This window comes from Rhinichthys klamathensis, unplaced genomic scaffold, assembly GCF_029890125.1.
Source record: "Rhinichthys klamathensis goyatoka isolate OS25496 unplaced genomic scaffold, OSU_Roscu_1.1 h1tg000357l_1, whole genome shotgun sequence".
NCBI classification, from domain to species: domain Eukaryota; kingdom Metazoa; phylum Chordata; class Actinopteri; order Cypriniformes; family Leuciscidae; genus Rhinichthys; species Rhinichthys klamathensis.
The window spans coordinates 365,438-375,084 of NW_026606866.1; the positions used below are offsets into that span (position 1 = coordinate 365,438).

The 9,647-nt window shown below is 51.0% G+C and overlaps 8 non-coding genes across 8 annotated transcripts; 3 read left to right on the forward strand and 5 right to left on the reverse strand.

Annotated features, from left to right (window-relative positions):
• Positions 1-984: 984 nt before the first annotated feature.
• On the reverse strand, positions 985-1,071 carry trnay-gua (transfer RNA tyrosine (anticodon GUA)). The gene is given in 2 exon segments: positions 985-1,020; positions 1,035-1,071. It is a non-coding gene; the product is annotated as a tRNA-Tyr (tRNA).
• A 598-nt stretch (positions 1,072-1,669) lies between these two features.
• Positions 1,670-1,741, forward strand: trnae-cuc (transfer RNA glutamic acid (anticodon CUC)). Its single transcript has one exon. It is a non-coding gene; the product is annotated as a tRNA-Glu (tRNA).
• Positions 1,742-3,141: 1,400 nt separating this feature from the next.
• On the reverse strand, positions 3,142-3,228 carry trnay-gua (transfer RNA tyrosine (anticodon GUA)). Its single transcript is given in 2 exon segments — positions 3,142-3,177; positions 3,192-3,228. It is a non-coding gene; the product is annotated as a tRNA-Tyr (tRNA).
• A 598-nt stretch (positions 3,229-3,826) lies between these two features.
• Positions 3,827-3,898, forward strand: trnae-cuc (transfer RNA glutamic acid (anticodon CUC)). The gene has a single exon. It is a non-coding gene; the product is annotated as a tRNA-Glu (tRNA).
• Positions 3,899-5,294: 1,396 nt separating this feature from the next.
• On the reverse strand, positions 5,295-5,381 carry trnay-gua (transfer RNA tyrosine (anticodon GUA)). The gene is given in 2 exon segments: positions 5,295-5,330; positions 5,345-5,381. It is a non-coding gene; the product is annotated as a tRNA-Tyr (tRNA).
• A 2,070-nt stretch (positions 5,382-7,451) lies between these two features.
• On the reverse strand, positions 7,452-7,538 carry trnay-gua (transfer RNA tyrosine (anticodon GUA)). The gene is given in 2 exon segments: positions 7,452-7,487; positions 7,502-7,538. It is a non-coding gene; the product is annotated as a tRNA-Tyr (tRNA).
• Positions 7,539-8,136: 598 nt separating this feature from the next.
• trnae-cuc (transfer RNA glutamic acid (anticodon CUC)) lies at positions 8,137-8,208 on the forward strand. Its single transcript has one exon. It is a non-coding gene; the product is annotated as a tRNA-Glu (tRNA).
• A 762-nt stretch (positions 8,209-8,970) lies between these two features.
• trnar-acg (transfer RNA arginine (anticodon ACG)) lies at positions 8,971-9,043 on the reverse strand. The gene has a single exon. It is a non-coding gene; the product is annotated as a tRNA-Arg (tRNA).
• Positions 9,044-9,647: the final 604 nt, after the last annotated feature.

Genomic DNA, 9,647 nt, shown 5'->3' on the forward strand with positions numbered 1-9,647 from the left:
ATCCGTAGGGATTGTTTACTGAATTCAATTTCATCAGGCTCACCGGAGGGAGCTCTCATTTGCCTTGCCTAGGGGGTTCAGTTTCCTCCCATTCCTGCGTTGGCATAACAGACACTGTAAACTGGTCGTAAAGCAAGGTCCTTGTGACAGTACTCATGCAATGCATTTGAAAAGACGCATGGTATTGTATGGTAACCGTAATCCCACTGACAAAGCAGCCTATTGTTGGACTGTCAATTTTTAATATTAATCAACCAATCCAATAATAAGAATAACAAAAACTACGGGCTAATAAAACGGAATAATAAAATGGCTATGGGCTGACAGCGAAGCAAAAGAGGCAGAGTGAGCCAGCCAGGAGTCAAACCTAGAATCTTCTGATCCGTAGTCAGACGCGTTATCCATTGCGCCACTGGCCCACCGATCAGCTGTCCTTGAGCTTACACGGGACCTGTTGGTGTTCGACTGGGCAGAGGCCTGTCATGACATCTACTCTTTCTCATGCCATTAACAGGCCTCGAGCCAACGTCAGGAAGGGGTCCGATGAGGGGCCTGCTATAAAAACCTTCGAGATGGAGGCTTCACATATTGGGGATCTCGGTTGCTTTGTTTTCATGGCAAGTTGTGGTGTTGTTAGGATATTCCTACAGAGCCTGTGACAGTTTCTCAGCGGAAGAACTGGGATCCAGGGTCAGAGACGTCTCCTCTCCTGGAGGAAAATACAAGCCATAGTGGTCTTGCTGGGAAATGTGATAGAGTCCCACAGCTGGGCTTGAGGGGAAGGGCTCAACAGAACTTCCCTGGTTGTCTAGTTGTTAGGATTTGGCGCTCTCACCGCCGCGGCCCAGGTTCGGTTCCCGGTCAGGGAACGAGCTTTTGCCCTCCAGCGGCGGACGTGATTGCAAAATGGCGGACTACGAAAACAAATGCTGATTTCCTCGCCGAGAAGCACGGCCAAATAAATGTTTGCATGTGAAAAAGAACTCCTTCGAGCCGGAGTCGAACCAGCGACCTAAGGATTGCCAATTTGCCTCCTACAGTCCTCCGCTCTACCAGCTGAGCTATCGAAGGCACGCTGGTTGGGGACAGAACCTCAACCTATCAGGTTGCTGAAGCTCCGCCGCTGGCTAAAAGTGCTACTAGCACAGACAGACGTGCTGGCTGTTTCGATAAGTGAAGTAAAGGCAAACCCAGCTTCCCATACCGGGAGCCGAATCCGGGCCGCCTGGGTGAAAACTAGGAATCCTGACTGCTAGACCATATGGGATCTTCCTCCCGCCCTGAGCAGGCCTTTTGGCTTTTAGTGTGTGACCGCCCCCTTTAAGAACATGGGAATGATCCGAAGGGATTGTTTACTGAATTCAATTTCATCAGGCTCACCGGAGGGAGCTCTCATTTGCCTTGCCCAGGGGGTTCAGTTTCCTCCCATTCCTGCGTTGGCATAACAGACACTGTAAACTGGTCGTAAAGCAAGGTCCTTGTGACAGTACTCATGCAATGCATTTGAAAAGACGCATGGTATTGTATGGTAACCGTAATCCCACTGACAAAGCAGCCTATTGTTGGACTGTCAATTTTCTCCTGGAGGAAAATACAAGCCCTAGTGGTCTTGCTGGGAAATGTGGTAGAGTCCCACAGCCGGGCTTGAGGGGAAGGACTCAACAGACCTTCCCTGGTGGTCTAGTGGTTAGGATTCGGCGCTCTCACCGCCGCGGCCCGGGTTCGATTCCCGGTCAGGGAATGAGCTTTTGCCCTCCAGCGGCGGTCGTGATTGCAAAATGGCGGACAACGAAATCAAGTGCTGATGGCCTCGTTGAGAAGCACTGCCAAAGAAATGTTTGTGCGTGAAAATGAACTCCTTCGAGCCGGAGTCGAACCAGTGACCTAAGGATTGCCAACTTGCCTCCTATCGAAGGCACTCTGGTCAAGGACAGAACCTCAACCTATCAGGTTGCTGAAGCTCCGCCGCTGGCTAAAAGTGCTACTAGCACAGACAGACGTGCTGGCTGTTTCGATAAGTGAAGCAAAGGCAACCCCAGCTTCCCATACCGGAAGTCAAACCCGGGCCGCCGCTAGACCATACGGGATCTTCCTCCCGCCTGGAGCAGGCCTTTTGGCTTTTAGTGTGTGACCGCCCCCTTTAAGAACATGGGAATGATCCGTAGGGATTGTTTACTGAATTCAATTTCATCAGGCTCACCGGAGGGAGCTCTCATTTGCCTTGCCCAGGGGGTTCAGTTTCCTCCCATTCCTGCGTTGGCATAACAGACACTGTAAACTGGTCGTAAAGCAAGGTCCTTGTGACAGTACTCATGCAATGCATTTGAAAAGACGCATGGTATTGTATGGTAACCGTAATCCCACTGACAAAGCAGCCTATTGTTGGACTGTCAATTTTTAATATTAATCAACCAATCCAATAATAAGAATAACAAAAACTACGGGCTAATAAAACGGAATAATAAAATGGCTATGGGCTGACAGCGAAGCAAAAGAGGCAGAGTGAGCCAGCCAGGAGTCAAACCTAGAATCTTCTGATCCGTAGTCAGACGCGTTATCCATTGCGCCACTGGCCCACCGATCAGCTGTCCTTGAGCTTACACGGGACCTGTTGGTGTTCGACTGGGCAGAGGCCTGTCATGACATCTACTCTTTCTCATGCCATTAACAGGCCTCGAGCCAACGTCAGGAAGGGGTCCGATGAGGGGCCTGCTATAAAAACCTTCGAGATGGAGGCTTCACATATTGGGGATCTCGGTTGCTTTGTTTTCATGGCAAGTTGTGGTGTTGTTAGGATATTCCTACAGAGCCTGTGACAGTTTCTCAGCGGAAGAACTGGGATCCAGGGTCAGAGACGTCTCCTCTCCTGGAGGAAAATACAAGCCATAGTGGTCTTGCTGGGAAATGTGATAGAGTCCCACAGCTGGGCTTGAGGGGAAGGGCTCAACAGACCTTCCCTGGTTGTCTAGTTGTTAGGATTTGGCGCTCTCACCGCCGCGGCCCAGGTTCGGTTCCCGGTCAGGGAACGAGCTTTTGCCCTCCAGCGGCGGACGTGATTGCAAAATGGCGGACTACGAAAACAAATGCTGATTTCCTCGCCGAGAAGCACGGCCAAATAAATGTTTGCATGTGAAAAAGAACTCCTTCGAGCCGGAGTCGAACCAGCGACCTAAGGATTGCCAATTTGCCTCCTACAGTCCTCCGCTCTACCAGCTGAGCTATCGAAGGCACGCTGGTTGGGGACAGAACCTCAACCTATCAGGTTGCTGAAGCTCCGCCGCTGGCTAAAAGTGCTACTAGCACAGACAGACGTGCTGGCTGTTTCGATAAGTGAAGTAAAGGCAAACCCAGCTTCCCATACCGGGAGCCGAATCCGGGCCGCCTGGGTGAAAACTAGGAATCCTGACTGCTAGACCATATGGGATCTTCCTCCCGCCCTGAGCAGGCCTTTTGGCTTTTAGTGTGTGACCGCCCCCTTTAAGAACATGGGAATGATCCGAAGGGATTGTTTACTGAATTCAATTTCATCAGGCTCACCGGAGGGAGCTCTCATTTGCCTTGCCCAGGGGGTTCAGTTTCCTCCCATTCCTGCGTTGGCATAACAGACACTGTAAACTGGTCGTAAAGCAAGGTCCTTGTGACAGTACTCATGCAATGCATTTGAAAAGACGCATGGTATTGTATGGTAACCGTAATCCCACTGACAAAGCAGCCTATTGTTGGACTGTCAATTTTCTCCTGGAGGAAAATACAAGCCCTAGTGGTCTTGCTGGGAAATGTGGTAGAGTCCCACAGCCGGGCTTGAGGGGAAGGACTCAACAGACCTTCCCTGGTGGTCTAGTGGTTAGGATTCGGCGCTCTCACCGCCGCGGCCCGGGTTCGATTCCCGGTCAGGGAATGAGCTTTTGCCCTCCAGCGGCGGTCGTGATTGCAAAATGGCGGACAACGAAATCAAGTGCTGATGGCCTCGTCGAGAAGCACTGCCAAAGAAATGTTTGCGCGTGAAAATGAACTCCTTCGAGCCTGAGTCGAACCAGTGACCTAAGGATTGCCAACTTGCCTCCTATCGAAGGCACTCTGGTCAGGGACAGAACCTCAACCTATCAGGTTGCTGAAGCTCCGCCGCTGGCTAAAAGTGCTACTAGCACAGACAGACGTGCTGGCTGTTTCGATAAGTGAAGCAAAGGCAACCCCAGCTTCCCATACCGGAAGTCAAACCCGGGCCGCCGCTAGACCATATGGGATCGTCCTCCCGCCTGGAGCAGGCCTTTTGGCTTTTAGTGTGTGACCGCCCCCTTTAAGAACATGGGAATGATCCGTAGGGATTGTTTACTGAATTCAATTTCATCAGGCTCACCGGAGGGAGCTCTCATTTGCCTTGCCAAGGGGGTTCAGTTTCCTCCCATTCCTGCGTTGGCATAACAGACACTGTAAACTGGTCGTAAAGCAAGGTCCTTGTGACAGTACTCATGCAATGCATTTGAAAAGACGCATGGTATTGTATGGTAACCGTAATCCCACTGACAAAGCAGCCTATTGTTGGACTGTCAATTTTTAATATTAATCAACCAATCCAATAATAATAATAACAAAAACTACGGGCTAATAAAACGGAATAATAAAATGGCTATGGGCTGACAGCGAAGCAAAAGAGGCAGAGCGAGCCAGGAGTCGAACCTAGAATCTTCTGATCCGTAGTCAGACGCGTTATCCATTGCGCCACTGGCCCACCGATCAGGTGTCCTTGAGCTTACACGGGACCTGTTGGTGTTCGACTGGGCAGAGGCCTGTCATGACATCTACTCTTTCTCATGCCATTAACAGGCCTCGAGCCAACGTCAGGAAGGGGTCCGATGAGGGGCCTGCTATAAAAACCTTCGAGATGGAGGCTTCACATATTGGGGATCTCGGTTGCTTTGTTTTCATGGCAAGTTGTGGTGTTGTTAGGATATTCCTACAGAGCCTGTGACAGTTTCTCAGCGGAAGAACTGGGATCCAGGGTCAGAGACGTCTCCTCTCCTGGAGGAAAATACAAGCCATAGTGGTCTTGCTGGGAAATGTGATAGAGTCCCACAGCTGGGCTTGAGGGGAAGGGCTCAACAGACCTTCCCTGGTTGTCTAGTTGTTAGGATTTGGCGCTCTCACCGCCGCGGCCCAGGTTCGGTTCCCGGTCAGGGAACGAGCTTTTGCCCTCCAGCGGCGGACGTGATTGCAAAATGGCGGACTACGAAAACAAATGCTGATTTCCTCGCCGAGAAGCACGGCCAAATAAATGTTTGCATGTGAAAAAGAACTCCTTCGAGCCGGAGTCGAACCAGCGACCTAAGGATTGCCAATTTGCCTCCTACAGTCCTCCGCTCTACCAGCTGAGCTATCGAAGGCACGCTGGTTGGGGACAGAACCTCAACCTATCAGGTTGCTGAAGCTCCGCCGCTGGCTAAAAGTGCTACTAGCACAGACAGACGTGCTGGCTGTTTCGATAAGTGAAGTAAAGGCAAACCCAGCTTCCCATACCGGGAGCCGAATCCGGGCCGCCTGGGTGAAAACTAGGAATCCTGACTGCTAGACCATATGGGATCTTCCTCCCGCCCTGAGCAGGCCTTTTGGCTTTTAGTGTGTGACCGCCCCCTTTAAGAACATGGGAATGATCCGAAGGGATTGTTTACTGAATTCAATTTCATCAGGCTCACCGGAGGGAGCTCTCATTTGCCTTGCCCAGGGGGTTCAGTTTCCTCCCATTCCTGCGTTGGCATAACAGACACTGTAAACTGGTCGTAAAGCAAGGTCCTTGTGACAGTACTCATGCAATGCATTTGAAAAGACGCATGGTATTGTATGGTAACCGTAATCCCACTGACAAAGCAGCCTATTGTTGGACTGTCAATTTTCTCCTGGAGGAAAATACAAGCCCTAGTGGTCTTGCTGGGAAATGTGGTAGAGTCCCACAGCCGGGCTTGAGGGGAAGGACTCAACAGACCTTCCCTGGTGGTCTAGTGGTTAGGATTCGGCGCTCTCACCGCCCCGGCCCGGGTTCGATTCCCGGTCAGGGAATGAGCTTTTGCCCTCCAGCGGCGGTCGTGATTGCAAAATGGCGGACAACGAAATCAAGTGCTGATGGCCTCGTCGAGAAGCACTGCCAAAGAAATGTTTGCGCGTGAAAATGAACTCCTTCGAGCCTGAGTCGAACCAGTGACCTAAGGATTGCCAACTTGCCTCCTATCGAAGGCACTCTGGTCAGGGACAGAACCTCAACCTATCAGGTTGCTGAAGCTCCGCCGCTGGCTAAAAGTGCTACTAGCACAGACAGACGTGCTGGCTGTTTCGATAAGTGAAGCAAAGGCAACCCCAGCTTCCCATACCGGAAGTCAAACCCGGGCCGCCGCTAGACCATATGGGATCGTCCTCCCGCCTGGAGCAGGCCTTTTGGCTTTTAGTGTGTGACCGCCCCCTTTAAGAACATGGGAATGATCCGTAGGGATTGTTTACTGAATTCAATTTCATCAGGCTCACCGGAGGGAGCTCTCATTTGCCTTGCCCAGGGGGTTCAGTTTCCTCCCATTCCTGCGTTGGCATGACAGACACTGTAAACTGGTCGTAAAGCAAGGTCCTTGTGACAGTACTCATGCAATGCATTTGAAAAGACGCATGGTATTGTATGGTAACCGTAATCCCACTGACAAAGCAGCCTATTGTTGGACTGTCAATTTTTAATATTAATCAACCAATCCAATAATAATAATAACAAAAACTACGGGCTAATAAAACGGAATAATAAAATGGCTATGGGCTGACAGCGAAGCAAAAGAGGCAGAGCGAGCCAGCCAGGAGTCAAACCTAGAATCTTCTGATCCGTAGTCAGACGCGTTATCCATTGCGCCACTGGCCCACCGATCAGGTGTCCTTTAGCTTACACGGCACCTGTTGGTGTTCGACTGGGCAGAGGCCTGTCATGACATCTACTCTTTCTCATGCCATTAACAGGCCTCGAGCCAACGTCAGGAAGGGGTCCGATGAGGGGCCTGCTATAAAAACCTTCGAGATGGAGGCTTCACATATTGGGGATCTCGGTTGCTTTGTTTTCATGGCAAGTTGTGGTGTTGTTAGGATATTCCTACAGAGCCTGTGACAGTTTCTCAGCGGAAGAACTGGGATCCAGGGTCAGAGACGTCTCCTCTCCTGGAGGAAAATACAAGCCATAGTGGTCTTGCTGGGAAATGTGATAGAGTCCCACAGCTGGGCTTGAGGGGAAGGGCTCAACAGACCTTCCCTGGTTGTCTAGTTGTTAGGATTTGGCGCTCTCACCGCCGCGGCCCAGGTTCGGTTCCCGGTCAGGGAACGAGCTTTTGCCCTCCAGCGGCGGACGTGATTGCAAAATGGCGGACTACGAAAACAAATGCTGATTTCCTCGCCGAGAAGCACGGCCAAATAAATGTTTGCATGTGAAAAAGAACTCCTTCGAGCCGGAGTCGAACCAGCGACCTAAGGATTGCCAATTTGCCTCCTACAGTCCTCCGCTCTACCAGCTGAGCTATCGAAGGCACGCTGGTTGGGGACAGAACCTCAACCTCTCAGGTTGCTGAAGCTCCGCCGCTGGCTAAAAGTGCTACTAGCACAGACAGACGTGCTGGCTGTTTCGATAAGTGAAGTAAAGGCAAACCCAGCTTCCCATACCGGGAGCCGAATCCGGGCCGCCTGGGTGAAAACTAGGAATCCTGACTGCTAGACCATATGGGATCTTCCTCCCGCCCTGAGCAGGCCTTTTGGCTTTTAGTGTGTGACCGCCCCCTTTAAGAACATGGGAATGATCCGAAGGGATTGTTTACTGAATTCAATTTCATCAGGCTCACCGGAGGGAGCTCTCATTTGCCTTGCCCAGGGGGTTCAGTTTCCTCCCATTCCTGCGTTGGCATAACAGACACTGTAAACTGGTCGTAAAGCAAGGTCCTTGTGACAGTACTCATGCAATGCATTTGAAAAGACGCATGGTATTGTATGGTAACCGTAATCCCACTGACAAAGCAGCCTATTGTTGGACTGTCAATTTTCTCCTGGAGGAAAATACAAGCCCTAGTGGTCTTGCTGGGAAATGTGGTAGAGTCCCACAGCCGGGCTTGAGGGGAAGGACTCAACAGACCTTCCCTGGTGGTCTAGTGGTTAGGATTCGGCGCTCTCACCGCCGCGGCCCGGGTTCGATTCCCGGTCAGGGAATGAGCTTTTGCCCTCCAGCGGCAGTCGTGATTGCAAAATGGCGGACAACGAAATCAAGTGCTGATGGCCTCGTCGAGAAGCACTGCCAAAGAAATGTTTGCGCGTGAAAATGAACTCCTTCGAGCCTGAGTCGAACCAGTGACCTAAGGATTGCCAACTTGCCTCCTATCGAAGGCACTCTGGTCAGGGACAGAACCTCAACCTATCAGGTTGCTGAAGCTCCGCCGCTGGCTAAAAGTGCTACTAGCACAGACAGACGTGCTGGCTGTTTCGATAAGTGAAGCAAAGGCAACCCCAGCTTCCCATACCGGAAGTCAAACCCGGGCCGCCGCTAGACCATATGGGATCGTCCTCCCGCCTGGAGCAGGCCTTTTGGCTTTTAGTGTGTGACCGCCCCCTTTAAGAACATGGGAATGATCCGTAGGGATTGTTTACTGAATTCAATTTCATCAGGCTCACCGGAAGGAGCTCTCATTAGCCTTGCCCAGGGGGTTCAGTTTCCTCCCATTCCTGCGTTGGCATAACAGACACTGTAAACTGGTCGTAAAGCAAGGTCCTTGTGACAGTACTCATGCAATGCATTTGAAAAGACGCATGGTATTGTATGGTAACCGTAATCCCACTGACAAAGCAGCCTATTGTTGGACTGTCAATTTTTAATATTAATCAACCAATCCAATAATAATAATAACAAAAACTACGGGCTAATAAAACGGAATAATAAAATGGCTATGGGCTGACAGCGAAGCAAAAGAGGCAGAGCGAGCCAGCCAGGAGTCGAACCTAGAATCTTCTGATCCGTAGTCAGACGCGTTATCCATTGCGCCACTGGCCCACCGATCAGGTGTCCTTGAGCTTACACGGGACCTGTTGGTGTTCGACTGGGCAGAGGCCTGTCATGACATCTACTCTTTCTCATGCCATTAACAGGCCTCGAGCCAACGTCAGGAAGGGGTCCGATGAGGGGCCTGCTATAAAAACCTTCGAGATGGAGGCTTCACATATTGGGGATCTCGGTTGCTTTGTTTTCATGGCAAGTTGTGGTGTTGTTAGGATATTCCTACAGAGCCTGTGACAGTTTCTCAGCGGAAGAACTGGGATCCAGGGTCAGAGACGTCTCCTCTCCTGGAGGAAAATACAAGCCATAGTGGTCTTGCTGGGAAATGTGATAGAGTCCCACAGCTGGGCTTGAGGGGAAGGGCTCAACAGACCTTCCCTGGTTGTCTAGTTGTAAGGGAAGTGGTGCAGTTCGTGGTATTTTCCCCATTCATTTAAATTGCCATTGTACGCTTAAGCACTCGGTGGGCCCGCTGCAGCATATGGACGCCCATTTGCCATTGTAGTGAACGGTGAAATGTACATTTTTCGTTTTTGGGGGTAAGGCGTGACAATGCAGTGCATGTCCTATAGGGCCCTTGACGTACACCTCTAGGGGGCGA